The sequence below is a fragment of the Lonchura striata genome, chromosome 6 (genome assembly GCF_050655825.1).
Source record: "Lonchura striata isolate lonStrDom1 chromosome 6, ASM5065582v1, whole genome shotgun sequence".
NCBI lineage: Eukaryota > Metazoa > Chordata > Aves > Passeriformes > Estrildidae > Lonchura > Lonchura striata.
Genome location: NC_140708.1, coordinates 36,188,453 through 36,203,893, shown reverse-complemented (window position 1 = coordinate 36,203,893; position 15,441 = coordinate 36,188,453). Strand labels below are relative to the sequence as shown.

Below are 15,441 nucleotides of genomic sequence, written 5' to 3'. Positions count from 1 at the left end.
CTGTGACCACACCAATGTCTTGTTTCTTCACCAAGGCTGGTGTTTCACCATGACTCTCTGAAACATAAGAATGAAAATCAGGGAGCAAAAAACAAATGTCAGAAGAGGGAATTAACCTGCTAAAAATGACCAGAATGGCTTCTTTTAATTTCTCTCTCTCTTTTTTATTATTATTATTTTAAAGTCATTTAGGGAAGATCCAAACCCCAACCCTATTAACAGGATTATACAAAGGGCTTTTTGAACCTGTATCTTCTAAATTATTCATATTTTATTATAAAAAATGAAATTACTGAGTGTTTACTTTCTTACCTTTTTGGGCTTTATCTTTTTTTTTCTTTTTTTTTTTTCTTAAATCAGAATTGTCAGTGTGATCCTTCCCTTTAGATTCCAGGGGGGAGTACCACAGGCATTGTGAGCTCTTGTTCCTGAACAAAAGAAATGAAAATAATAAACTTGGTAAAAAGTGAAAATAATAAACTTTTTACAATGTTTAGAAACTCTTTCTAATGGTTAGCTTCAACTCCTGGGCCTGCTAGCCAAGAACATGGAGTTTTTTTTAGTTCAGTGGAAATATCTAATTTTACCAGATGAACTAAATGGAACTAGTCATGTAATAAGGGCACTATTCTGTATAAATGCAGCAGAGATGGTCCAACAGAGATTACCTCATGAGCATCAGCTTGGCTGCTCTAGTTACAGACTGAAAACAAACAGCTCCCAACATTCTGCATGAGTTACAGGCCCTCAGGAAATGCCCAAACCCAACATTTCAAGCATCAATCTCCAGTGCAGAAAATTTAATCTTTTATTGACTAGCACTGATGCTGCTCAGGACTCCTTGTCTGAGTGTCCAGGAATCAGCCAGCTTCGTTTTTCACTGCCCTGAAAGCAAGTGAGGATGGCCAGGAGAGCACTTCCAGATGTTAAATGAACCCTCCACATTTCACAGATTCAGGGATTTCTTTTTGAGACCATTTATAGAAATTTGGAAAGAGCACAGGGTATCATGTTATTAAAATCTAGGGAGGAGTGATTTACTTTAGCAAAAAATTGAAGACATTACTTTGCTTTTTTTTTTTTTTCAATCACTATTAACATCTGAGCTCCAAAAAGGAAGTAGCTTCAGGCACCTATAACTAAATACATCCTTACCATTATATTAATGATTTTGCACCAAAGAATGTGTCCCAAATTTGGCTATAGCAAGGCATCCAAACATTCAGCTGAGCCTGATGCTACTGAGGTCACAGAATTTATAACTTTTTAGGCTGCCAGGTTCAGTGCAACAAATTGTGATTGTTTTAAGGATTAATTGCCAAACAGCAACAAGAATTAAAGAATGAGTTCTCAGAAGCTCTGCAGAAAAGGGATGTCTGTGCAGCTTTGGGGGAACTCGCTGTCACAATCCAGGATATTTTTTGAGATGCTTCATCCAGCATTTCTGTCCCATGGAGAATGGAGGAGGACACACAGGTGGTAAAAGGGAGAGAGGAGCACTAGGAATACCCACACTTTAAAATAGGAGTATCTCCATTTAAGGTGAAATTGAATTACTTCCTTTACTCTGAAGTTAGATTTAGTTTGATGAGAATTTGGAAAGAATGTCCAGGAGATTTAACAATTAACATGGCCTGCATTTTGTATTATCAGGCTGTCAATAAGCCAAGTCAGCTTGGTAGCTTAGAGCTTGCCTGGCTCTGATTAACTTCTCTCTTTTATGCAAACACCAACACTCTCCTGGCATGCTCTGCTCTTGCTGCCAGGGCACAGATTAGATTAAACTGGAAGAGATTTAGCATATCAGGTTCTACAGAAGATCATAGGTGTGCAGGCAGCAGCAAAGTTCTTGCCAAAGGCTACAAATCAGGGAAAATATAGAAAAAAAATCCCCTCAGCTGCTTAGTTCTCCAGAACCAGGGTCCTACCAGGGACAAAGGGCTTCTATGGCCGTGGGCAAGTGAGCAGGAGCTGCAGTGGTCCCTCTGTGAGATGGTTCCATGCCATGATCATGGATGTTCCAAGCAGCTTCTGCCTCATGGAGCTGCTGACTGCACTACGAAGACATCTACAGGTCCTGACCTATAAATTATCCTCGTTATGTGTGAAAGCAGCTGGGTTTTTTATGCACATCTCAGTTCTGCTCAACAGGAGCAAAGGTTACTGTGGGTGCTCACAATGAGATCAGTAAAGCATAGCCTCATGTAAGTCATGTAAGGTTGAGGATGCTGAAACAGAGTTTTATTCCCTAATTTTCTTTGTTACCCATGAAAACCTCAGTAAAATATCCTTCTGTCATCCCACCTGGGTCCAAATCCAATTTCACAGCTTCAGCAGTTGCACAGCCTTCATGGAAGAAGCAGGATCCTCTCTTGAAACTTCAGATAATTTGTGACCTTTTGGAAACTCTGAAGCAAAGCAGAACACAAGGATGGAAATCTACCATTCCAGTTATTAACAACTCTGAAAAAAAAATTAAATTGTGCTGAAGAAAAATGACAACACCTGTTCTTACCTTCCAGGTGCTTGGAACAACGTTGTGGCTGAGCTTCAGGGATGAAGGGGAGAAACTTTCTGCCTGATGTAGTTAGATACAGAGTCTCCAGGGATTACAAAAGCTGCACAAAAACATGAAAGGGAGAGGAAATAAATAATTTTTAAGGAAATAAAATCAGACAAGCCACTTTTATCCCTTTCCCCTCAAAGAAGAAAGAATACATGTAAGCCCAGTTGGTTTTTTTACACAGAATATTATAGGTGAAGTGATTTTTCAGCTAAGTATTAATCTTGTTTAGGAGATAGAAATCAACATTATGTACAGGATACAGCCTGTGAACCCTTTTTTAATAGATTTTGATGTGCAGAAGGGCAGCTGGTACTGGGAAGGGCATTGCAGCACCCAAAGGAATCCATCAGACCTTCTCAAAAGTTGCAAAGTCAAGCCAATCAGGTTGATTCTAAAGATAGGAATTTTATCACCTATTTTTATTCTGTTCACCTGTGACATGAAAACAGTCTCTGAGCTGTAAAGTTTTTACCTAGTGTGAGTGAAATCCTTCAGCTGAGACACAGGAGCCCTTTTTGAAGAGGAAAGGTTACAGTCTCATCAGCGTGGTGGGAATTTGGCATCCTACTCCCCTGAACTACATGAAAAATCTCAAGATGAGACTCACTCAGATATAAATCTAACAGCACCCAAATTATTTCCCACGATGGAAAGCCCTGGAGACCCCAGCATGGACAGCAGCAGGCGAAGCAGAAGGACCATAACCAGTCAGTGACGTGAACCCAAAAGTTAATTAATACAGTGCTTTAATAAAGGGAAGCTTTACACCTCAAAGAGTGTGCAAAGAAAGGCTGTGAGCTCTCCTTCTGCAAAGGGAAAACAGCTCTGGAATTAAATAGATAGGCTCAGGCTCCTTGGCACAGTAAATCTCTCCTAAATCCTTTCACCCCACTCCAAGGGTGGGAGTGGGAGGTGCAGGACAGGGGAGGGTTAGCCAAGACTTCCACTGCTCCTGGGGGAACTGGGATTGCTGCAGCTGCTAAAACGAGGAGCAGGATTTATGCTGCATGTTTGGAATAGCACTCGTGTGAAGCCATATATACTTCTTAAATTATGTGGTTTTTTTTCTGCTCCAGTGCATATGGCACGGCTGTACCATTTCTGGAGTAAGAAAAAAACCAAACCACACTTTAGCTGCTTCAGATGAATTCACACAAAATTTCTGCACCCTGTCCCACTGAATTTGCAGTGTTAGTTGTGTCTGAGGTTTCTGGCTGATCTCTTGTTTACCCTTTTGATAACAATGCCAGGCACTTCCTAAAGTTGCACTGCATCCAGTAAGGAGTCGATGGGAATTTGCTGATTTACACCAGCTGTGACTTCATGCAGGATTTTGGTGGATATATTACATGTTTCTTGTAGTGCAAAAATAATCTCGGTGCTGAAGATGTTTTATTATTCAGTAGGCTGCCTATATATAGAAAAACAGGATGTCCTGTTGCTCTTTGCACTTTTAAGATACTACAGGTGACTTAAGGGGCAAAAAGTTCCTCAGTCCCTCCAAGAAAAGCCATGGGAGTCAGCTAGTATGTTCTCCCTAAAAATGTTTTTAAAATAATAGATTAAGTGATACAGAATCCATAGGTGAATTAAAGTTATAGCTGTCTTTATGTAATTCAGGTTATTTATACCAAGTTTAATATAGCCACGGTTTCAATCATTGTTATTTTACCATATTTATTTAAAAATTAAAGAATGTCTTAGGTTGCCTGCCAGCTGTATCACTGCCACATCAGTTATCGTGCAAGAGATCAGTCATTCAAATTCAGTGCATGACAAAGTGTAGGAAAAAGAAATATTCCCACAAATGCAAACATTATGAGGAAAGTGCTTTCTATGCTGTGAGCCACAGAGTCAGCTGGTTGTTCTAACTGAGACACTCACTGCTCTCCCCATGTTAATAAATAGCATCATGAAGGGTGTGTTACATGTTCTAAGCTACCCCGAGAACACAATTTTAATATTTCACAATTCACATGTTCATTTACACATCCTGAGAGAATATAAAGCTGATTTGGAAGCCTGTAAAATCCCATTTTGTCTCGATGGGAATAATTATGGTGATAGCAAAACAAGAGCAAAAGTGACTCCCAAAGTCGTGGGTGAGAGCAGAAGTCCCAGAGCTCCACTGTCACTATAGGACACGAGAAAGCACAACACGAGCCACTGCAATGGCAAGGTAAAAAAGAAGAAGGTTTATTTTCTGACTCCAACTTTTATACTTTTCTAAAGGTGACAGTGGATTGGAGAGTGAATGGGCCACCTCTACAAAGACATTGGACAAACCACCAGTATGTCAAATTCTTCCACCGCCATGAAGGAATGCAAAACAGTATGTTGTTTATAGAAAATGTGAGGGAAAGTTTTCTAACAGAATGTAAACTCAGAAGGCTTTAGGAAATCTTAAGAATCAGGCGATACTCCACCACACACCAGAGCAGGAGGTCCCACCTGGCTCCCCCAGCTCCTGCAGGAAGGGGATAAAAACTGAACCTCTGGTTTCTGTGACAGGTCAGCTTGGTTTAGTGCAATGCTGCTGGGGGTTTGCCTTTCAGCTGATGGGGGAGACAGGAATGAATAGTGAGGGAGAAGAAGGAGACACAATCCAATTAGTCAGGCGGGAAGTGGTCGGATTAACGGTGATCCCCCCGAGATCAGCACCTCAGCCCAGCACCAGACATGCAAATGCTCTCAGTCTGCCCCTGGACATGCTAATTTTGGCTGAGGAGTCACTGTAAGGAGGTGTTGGGCACACCATGCCCAGAGGAACCAGCCAGAGCCCTCAGTGGGACTGGGCCACTCCCGGTGCAGACCATGGCAAAGCCAGCAGGATTTCCCTGAGGAATCACTGCAGGGCTGAGCCAGGAGCTGAGCAGCCCTTTTCAGCCTGGGAATGGTCACTGTGCAAAAATCATGGCGGGGGAACCATAAGGTTGTGGTCTGTCCAGAAATAGCACAGAATCCCAGGATGGTTTGGGTTGGAAGGGACCTTAAATCCCATCCAGTGCCACCCTGCCATGGCAGGGACAGCTTCCACCATCCCAGGCTCCTCCAGTGTCCAGCCTGGCCTTGGACATTTCCAGGGATCCAGGGGCAGCCCCAGCTGCTCTGGGCACCTGTGCCAGGGCCTGCCCACCTTCACTTTCAGTCACACCAAACACAAGTTTGGACTAAAGGGATACAGAAAGCTGAGAACACTGCCAGCCATACTGGACCCACTGGTATAAGCTATGGGTATCTCTCATTGCTCCTTGAAGGTTACTTATCCTCCATTTGACAACATTTAATCAATTGATTAAATCACCATCAAACACCTAAATATTCTAAGAAGACTTCATGATTCTGCTTTTTGGCTGATCTCTAAGAATTCAATTTCTGCTGCACAGGACTTGAACACAGAAGACTGTAATTCTTGGTGTTTTCCATAAATAAATATCACCAAAAAAACCCATCCCCCCTATTCCAAATAAACCAACAACAAAAACAACAACAGCAACAACAACCAAAAAAAACCAATCCAAAACTCCAAACTAAACAAAAGCACAAAAAACCCAAAAACAAAATAAAAAACCAGAGCATTGGGGGCTCTTTTAGAAACACTGTGTATTTGAAAGACATAAATTTATGTACAGTAAAAACGTTCCATTTATGTGTAATGCAGATATTGTTGTATAAAATATATAAATATAAAACCAGTCGAAGGCCTAATGAACTTACAGAACCAGCTTTGGTAAATGGTGTTGAAAAGGACATTTGTGAGATTGAGACAACATTTAAAAAAAAATCGTTGAGATCATTCAACTGAAAAATGTCATTTAGATCCTGTCTAAAAGGTAGGAACTTTATGGGTTAGGAACACAGAAAAGAAATCTACACCTAACTAGAAAAGCTGAGTTGAACAAAATCTAAAATCAGTGTAATGATTACATAAAGCCACACTTCTGACAGTTCCGTTTCTATCCTTTGGGGATCCTGTGTGAAGGGATGTTATTCTGCTATTTTTCAGTTCTGTCTCTCCCAGCAATACTGTGGATTCAGCTGTCTATCCTAAGATTGCAGGAAAATCTAGAGAAATCTTTATTTAAGTAATATCTTTAATTAATGTTATGGGTTGGAGAGCTAGAACTGATAGCTGATTTTGTTTTGTCAATAAACGATTCAGCTTTTGCTTCTGAAGGCATATTTTTTAATTAAAAAAATCTAATAACACAGAGGTGATCTCATCTATTTGTAGAGAGTTTTAGTATCTGTATATTTTATGCAATACTAAAAAAAAAGATATTAAAAATGTGTTCCCAGGTTCCATTTTCTCTTTAAAAAACAACCTAAGACAAAGTGAATCCTTTCTTCCTTACACAATTGCTCATGAATGTCATCTCCTCAGAGCAGACAAAGAGGATTCTTTCCATTCTTCCAAACAGAGGTTCCCTTTGTTTCAGGGATGTCTCCATTTTACTATTTATATCTATTTTAGAGTTCTAAACAAATATCAGCACGCCACATAAATTAAGAAGATTAAATAGGGGCAGCACTAAAAAAAGCAAGCCAGGCTTAACCCCAGTGTAAAGGATGAATTAAGCACAATGACATCAAACAGGAGCAGGAAACTTGGAGAAGCAGCAGGTGATTACTGCCTCTTAATTTATGAGGAGGATTAGAGTGTGAAGGCTTGAGGAGGCACTCAGAAGAGCAAAGGTGCTTTTTTCTGCAGGGTGGTTATGCAATGTAAGACAAGGACATCCTCTGCCTGCCCATCCCACTGCAGCCCTCACCCTGGCCATAGGAAGCCTAAAAACTCCTGATGCTCTAAAAGCCTTTTTCTCCATTACATATTAATGAGAAATTCAGCCCTCCCAATAAATCACATCAAGCTGCCCCTTGTTGTTCTCTTTAATATTAACTCCAATTCCACAGGGCATTATCCCATGGATCATCAAGGACCACAGCTTGTGCTCCACCACCCCAGAGCCCACAAAGGTGCAGAAAAGCTGGGCCTGGCTTGGCTCATTTTGCTCTGGGCTGTTGGAGCTGTGGCCAGTGATGGATGGGATCCTGCCTGACCTCCCAGCCTGTCCTAGCAGCTCCCCTCTTGCTCTGACCTTTCTGGGTTTAAATACATAACCTGCAGCTAGGTGGTTTTCTCTTCCCTCTCCCAAAAAAATATTACAGCATGAATGAGGGGAGAATGATTCCTTAAAGGCAGGGCATACCTCTGATGGTCTGAGACACACCAGAGCAGCAGGAATTTGAGATTATCACTACAGATCTTCCTAAAGCCAAGGGGTTCAAAAGAACCCACCATGAAGCCACAGCTCTATCACTGAGAAGACCCGTTCTCATCTTTTATTTATTTTTTTTATTAAATATTCACTTTTGAGGCAAAAGTTGCCTCTTGAAACTTTCAGATCTAGTAGGTCCTGAACTAAACCTTCTGCTAGCACAAAGTTCTAAAGGCAGAAGGTGCAACATTTTGGCATTTCTGTGGCTGTAGCTGGCTTCCAACCAAACTTTCTCATATGAGAAAATGAAAAGTGTCACACAAATCCTTTGCCATGATCCAAAAAATGGTGATAGCTGCTTTACTTCTCTTCTGGCAATGTATTGTATTTAAACGACATTTTAACCTATTAATTGCAAAGGACATAATTTTGGTTTTTTTTTTTCTTTCTCTTGGATTGTCCTTACTGCAGTTTCTGGGAGTGCTTCAAGAAACAAAAGAAAATTGTTTTTTCCATTTGTTCATATAATCCTCCAGTTTTCAACAACACATTCAGACCAGTAACTGAAATGTCTTGTTTGACCACACCAAATTCATGCATTCTGATAAACCTCTGCACGTATCTTAGTCTTGTCTCAGCATGCCTGGAACAGTATATGTAAAAATATCCTTAAAAGAGGGGAAAGTCACAGCAAGAGGGAAAAAAAAAGGGGGGGAAGACAGAAGTGACATATTAGAAATGAAAAATGCTACTAAAAAGAAATATATCTTTTTTTGGCACAAATAAGAGGCTTCATTTTCACTGCCAAAGTCAAGTCAGATTACTTTTCAGAGTTATGCAAACCTCAAAGTTTTGCCTGGAGGAGATCCTGGGAGAGAATTTGAGGAAGGCTCATTTCAATTCCTGCTATTTGATCCACAAAGGAGAAACACTGCTGGCACTAGCTCAGCACACCCTGGGATGCTCTTGGCCTGGGAAAGAGGAGAAGAATTGCTGCTGGGAAGAGGCAAGTGGTCCCACACAGGGCTCCCAGTGAGCCCAGACACAGCACCAGCCTTCACCAGCAGGATTCAGAAGCCACTGTGAGGTTAGCTGGCTATTTTGCATCAGTGTTGCTCTCAACTTCTGTAATTTTTTTTTTAATTGTTCCATCTCTCCTTACTAATCAGGATCCTATCATGCATTTGATAACAGGATTAGTTTAACATAACAAACTCCCCAGTTTCTGTGCAAAAAGGTAGAAATGACCTTTTCTTTCCAAAGTCCACGTTTTAGTGGCAGCAGGACAGGGTTTTTACTGCAGTGGGATGTGTTTGGCTTGTTTGACATTCCAGCAGTGACTGTGTGACACAGGGAAGATGGAAATGATGCTTTTGGCACTTGCATACCTGGGTCATGCTACAGCTTGCCAGGAGTAAAGGAACAAAACCTGAGCCTGCAGAGACATCCTGTAGTAATGGCCCATTTCTCCAAACAGAGCAATCACCTGTCAAACTGAAAGAATTTGGACAACATTTTAAATAACCTCTCTGCTCGTCTGTAGCATAATGAGCACAAATCTGCCATTTTCTTGTCTCCTAAATCAAGAGCAGCCCCTGCACCCTGAGGATTGTGTTAATACAACTTTGGTGCTCCTTAAGCAAAGCAGATTTCCCCAGAGCACATCCCCAGAAACATTTTCTCCTCCCTGGCAGAGCAGATCTTTAGCATGTCACTCCCTGAGAACAATTTGCAGAGTCTAAAGAGACAAAGGAATGGTTTAATCTACATGGTCTGAGAGAAGGGGGACATGTTGGAATGCAAGTCTCTCGAGATGAATGCATGGTTTGAATTAAAGCCTTTAGAGAAATTAAGAAATATTAAGCCACATAGATATAAAGTAGAAGTGTAGGTTTAAGTTTTGAGTCAGTAGAAATATATTTTTAGTGCCTTAAGAAATTGTGTTATCTAGTAAAGACCCTAAGGCCTAGTTTAAAGTTCAGTACCTTAGGTCCAGACAGCCTTACTTATTTTTTTATTATGCTTTTAGAACTATTATTCTTTTCTGATTTGCCTTTGCTGTGGTGTACAGCACCAGCTAAAACACTGCCCATGGTCACATCAGTCCAGGAGCAGCAGAAGGACAAGAATAATGTCCCATTGCTGCTGGGACATTTAATTTGCCTTTGCCAGCTGAAAGATTAGCCCTTGGAATGAGAATTCCAAGAATCCCATGTTTTGCAGGACATAGACACACAGCTCTGCAGCACAACAGGATGGGGAGGCCACCTGAGAGAGCCAACCTTGAGAAGAAAGATTCTCTGACTCCTGTAGGACACTGAAAATACTTGAGCAGATCACAAAAGGTGGCCTGAACTCACATCCCAGAACAGACATTAACCCTGCCTTTTCTTTCTTACAATGAAATATCGATATACACCTTCAAAAGCCATTTTCTCAAGTCCAAAGAAAACTTCAGATGATTAAACATTTGATCTGTTTTTTAAACCTATCAAAATCCCAGGGTTTGTAAATGTCTCCTCAGCCTCAGATCATCTCTTTAGGCTTTTTAATTTTGGATTTCTGACATTATTAAAAAAAAAAAAGGGAGGTTTGTTTTTTGAGATTTATTTTTTCCTAAGAAAACAGAGGAAAAATAGTAGAAGCTCAATGATGTGTGTTCAGTATTCTTCTATGAAAAGCAAACTTGTAAAAATTGCATCCTGGGATAACTTATTAATTACCCTGCAATTATTATTCAATCCAGCTTATCCAGTTCAGCACTGAAAGGATAGGTTTGCTCCTGATTGTCACTGAAAGCTCAAAAAAGGTAAAACCTGATATTTTCTGGGTCATGCTTTCAGAAAAGATCCTCTAAAGAGAATGTTGAAAAGTCTCAGGATGAGAGCCAGAACCCCATTTACCTTCCACTTCCACAGGGCTGAAAAAAACCCCTAAAGAGCACCAGAGGGTTGTTTAAAGACCAAAGGAAAAAGATCTAAGTAGATACAGGAAACAGGGTAAAATGTCTCTTGATTGTACCAGGGGAGATTTAGACTGGGTATTAGGAAAAATCTTTTCATGGGCAGGGCTGTCCAGCCCTGGCACAGCTGGAATCACCACATGGCAAGGAATTTAAAAGATGTGGCCCTTGGGGGACATGGTTTTGGGGTGGCTTTGGCAATGCTCCTACAGATATTTCCTATATATATATATATATATAGGAAAATAGGAATATATATATATAAATAGGAAATATATATATATATATGAAATATGTATATATATACATTCTTCCCATCAGGTGTTTGTTTAAGCCTGTAAAGATTCAGGTCAGCTCCAGCCAGCTCAGGGCAGGGATGTATCTTTGCATACCCCAGGAAATTTGGTGTTGGGGGCCATGACTGCACAGAGTGTTTGTGGGCAGCTATAACCCAACACCACACCTATCCCAGGTCCTCTGCAGTTGTTTTTTCCCCCAGAATTCCTCCCACACCAATCGTGGCTACACAGCCTCCAGTTTGCTCCATCGTGGGGAAGAGGGGAAGGGTAAATGTGACTCAAATAGGTGCTGGATCCTGCAGGCAGAGTCCAGGGAAAGCCTTCTGACAAAACCAACACCTTCTGTGGTCTGAGACCTGCACAGCTCCTGGCTGTACTCCTGCCCCGACTGCAGAGCACTGCTGGGATGGGTTTTATAGGGATGCAGAGACATTAACAACCAGCTCTGTACGGAACCGTGGCACTTTCCTAAGCTGTTACAGATGTAGAGGAATAAAATCAAACCTTCTCCCAGCACTGAGCCCCCTTTGTGGGCACGGGGCTCCCTCAGTGTGAGGCTATTTATTCTAATTTACTGTGCTCTTGGCTGTGTTCATGAGGATCAGGACACCCAGGGGGAAGGGGCTGTTTTCCTTTAATTTCTCCTGAAGCCTTGGGCTGCAGCAGAAGCTCCCCTGCCTCGCCAAGTGTGCTGCTCCTCATGGCAGCTCATCAGCTGGAAGGTGTCAACCATGCTACAACCCAGCAGCAAGTTTATAAAGAAATGTAGAGGGAATAAGAAATTACAAGACCTAATCTGGAAGAAATGTGTGTGTTACTCCTGTTACTGAAGCACTGGAGACAGGCCAAAACGCAGATGAAAGAATAATATGACCTCTAGAAAATTTCTGAATAACTGTAGAAGCTAGATCTATTTAAACTTCCAAAGGTGACCTGCCACTATTTTGACCCTAATATAGAGTGAAATGTAAAAAAAAAAAAAAAAATTATACTAGAGGATTTTTAAAATAAAACATATGAACCAAAGACAGGCTGAAAGACTGGAAGCTGAAGCCACATAAATTCAAAGTGGAAAATGGGTGATGATGACTTTGCCTTGGTAGCAGTCAGTCACTGCAAGAACTTCTCGTGCATGGTTTCCCCATCACTAAAAATTTTTAAACAAAAGCGGATGTCTTTCTAAAACATATCCTTTTGTGGAATAATGCAGTCTGCCCTGGATTCCATAAGAAGTCAATATTCCCTTCTGGCCTTAATCTAGGAATGGTTATATTCTTGTTCTATAAAGTTACTTGTTCCTATGGAACCAGTTTGTTTCCTCCCCACTCGAGGTGATATTTTCACGACATCAAATGAAACTAGACAAGGTGTGTTTGACAGAAATATGCTGTCAGCTCAACATCTGTAAATCACAGCTGGATCTGCGGGGTTCTTAGCAAGTCAGTCTTGAGGTGGAGGTCTTAGAGCACCCCAGGTACACAGCCAGGGCTGTGTCACACCCATGGGTGCAGGTGTGCCACCCTGGGCTGTTCTGGAGGGACAGCCACCACCTTTTGGCCCTTTTCCTAGTCCTTGAGCTGCCCAGGGATGATGGGGAGGTGATTTTTCCCTCACACTACAGTGACTGGTGTGTGCCCATCTCATTTGTACAAACAAAACATCACCAATAAATAAATAAATAGGGGCATTTTTTTCCTGCCTTACAGATGTTGTTGCGACAGCTTTGCAGAGAATTTGCAGGTGGGTTTTGGACTCTTGTTGGCTCCCATGCAACAAAGCCTTGCAGGTGTTCCCCACGTCTTTGTGGTCACTCCTTTGGAAGCACATCTTGCCCACTGCTTAAATAAACATAACCTGGCACTGCTGGGTGTTTGCTTTTGCTTTAACTGCCCACCCACACCGAGGCAGAGGGTGTTTTATGGTGTTTTATGGTGTTTTATGGTGTTTAGGAAGGCTGGGGGTACAATGTGAGGCTTTGAACAGCGAGGCTCCCCTCCAGAGCAGGAGGCACGGTGAGGAAAGGTGACCCAGGGATGTGGTCATGTTTTTCACCTGGACCTGCCTCCCAGGAGCTCTGCTGGGATGCTTGGCACTGGCTGCTCTCCCACCTGCATCCCCCCAGCTTCCCAGCAGACAACTGCACAAACCCCAGCCTGTCTCAGCCAACTGCACTGGGAAAGCAGAGGCAGGTCACCCCGGCATTACACATCTTATTAAGCACCTCATGATGCCTAAAATGAAGAGAAATGAAAGCAAATTTCCTAAAACATTTCTGCAGTCACAGGCTGTGTAGTTGACGTGAGTTTGTTAAGCTTTCCTAGGCTATGAGTCTATACTTCCTATAACCTTTTGTTTTATTTTCTTTTTGCTTCCATAATAATTACCAATACCCCATGAAGCAGGCAAAAGAAAAGAAGCAATGAAAGGAGGGCATAGGAAAACAGACCCAAATACTTCCAGACTAATGTAGATGAAGGCTGCACACAATTTTCTTCTGAATTCTTATTATGATCTAATAGCTAAATTGGACTTTCCAAATATTCTGGAAGTCAGAGGATTATATTAAACAGTGCTAATCTACTTCAATTAAAACTAATTTTAATTTAATATTGATTAATTTTATTATAGGAGCAGCATAAGGTTGGGGATTTTTTTCTTCAAGATATGGTTTAGACACCACTGGGAGTTATTTGGATGCTGTTTGCCAAACTCTGGGCTTTTACTTTTAAATATCATAATTCACTGGGTACACCAGCACTTGCCAAATTCAAGCCCATTCCTTTAGAAGCAGAGCCCAAACCAGACAGGGCCTCACTCACACCTAATTGCTTTTGGAAAATAAACATTTTACTTCATATTTCCAATGCTCTGACAACATGGTAGGTCCTGTAGCGTGGAGGGAGATTAAGGAGGGCTTGGGAACACACCAGCCCCATCAGACACCAGCCACAAGTGGCTGGGGAGAGCTGCTACCTGCTGCTGCCTCTTTGCCTAAACCAGGCAGTCAGTTTGGCAGAGGATCCCAACTTTTGAACAGTTGGTGGCTCATGCAATCAACCCAACCTCTGCTGTGAAGCTTAAAAAGTTCTTTTTCACAGAAAAGTTTCACACTGGAAGCAGCACCAGTACCTGGAGACGTACCAGGGTGCTCCTGACCTCCAGCAGTTCTCTACATTTTCCATAGGACAGCAATCTGCACATTTTCTTTCCTGCTTGCCTGCTAGAAAAAAAAAGTCTTTATATTTTTGGTACAATAGATGCATTGAAGTGAACATCTTTGTAGCCAAATGCTCTGTGGAGCACGTTCCTGCAATTCTGTGCAGAAATTCTGTGTAATTCCCTTCCTGTTGGGTTAATTCTAAGCAGTATTGGGATCTCAGAATGAGGACTTTTAATGCACCAAAGTTTTGCACAGGAGCCCCGAGTTCCCTGGTTTTTTATGATTCCCAGTATTGTACTGGTGACAATAGAAGTTTCAGAAGAGCAGACAAAATCCTCCCAGTCAGAATGGGTTGGTCAAGGCAGCTGCCACAGTCTGAGTCTAGTCCATAGTCCTGACATTAGGTTGCTACCTAAATATATTTCCTTCATTACATTATTCATCTGGAAGGCAAAGATTTTATATATTTTAGTATTTTGTGTCTCCTCAGATGATACCCTGCTTAATTTTTCTTCATTAATTTCCCCCCCTCCAAAAAAAAAAAAAAATGCATATTGATAGATTAATGAATGACTATAAATGAATAACACTACTTTCCATTCTCTCTCATTTGTCTTTTCCCCCTGGATACCTTGGTCTTCATACCACAGGTACTCAGACAGCTTTCATCTTTCTTACATTTTCATTTCTTTTTACCTCAGGCATAGTAGGTGTTTTAATGATAAGATACACTGTCCTAGCTGCTTGTTTAGAAGTCTGAAAAATGTATTTTCACCCACAAAGCACAGGTCAACTGCATTTGAAATAATTGCAATTAAACAAACCCAGCACATTCTATTTTGTTTTGCATCCCTGTTAATGAAATTCTGGATGGAATGGGAGAAATGTTGAGCTAGGAACAGGAGATCTGTGCTGAAGAAAGTGGGAGATGGAGAAGGAATGAAGGAAAAATGTAAGAACATTAGAGGTTTGCAGTAAAAATATAGTAGCTGGGGGGGTAATACAAGAAACTTCTTCAATATGTTGAAATATATAAAAATGTTTCTATAAAAACATGCAGCACACATGAAACTTCACGTTCAGGTCTGAGAAACTCTGACTATGGTTATATAGATACAAAGAGCAACAAAACTGAAATGTGGGTTTGTGTTTATCACTACTAGAGAGTAGCACCATTTGGAAGTTAGCTTGAAATAAATTTATTCCATGTAATGTCACCTCAGACAACTTCATTC

At 41.3% G+C, this 15,441-nt stretch overlaps 1 long non-coding RNA gene across 1 annotated transcript in view; it reads right to left on the bottom strand.

The window, feature by feature from the left end:
* Window positions 1-311: 311 nt before the first annotated feature.
* LOC146767085 (uncharacterized) overlaps window positions 312-15,441 on the bottom strand; it is a 34,602-nt gene continuing 19,472 nt past the window's right edge. Inside the window, exons 2-4 of the long non-coding RNA XR_014956345.1 lie at window positions 2,516-2,618; window positions 2,305-2,408; window positions 312-428 (exon numbers count right to left, since the gene is read on the bottom strand). This is a non-coding gene — a long non-coding RNA (uncharacterized LOC146767085). The remainder of the gene's footprint in view (window positions 429-2,304; window positions 2,409-2,515; window positions 2,619-15,441) is intronic.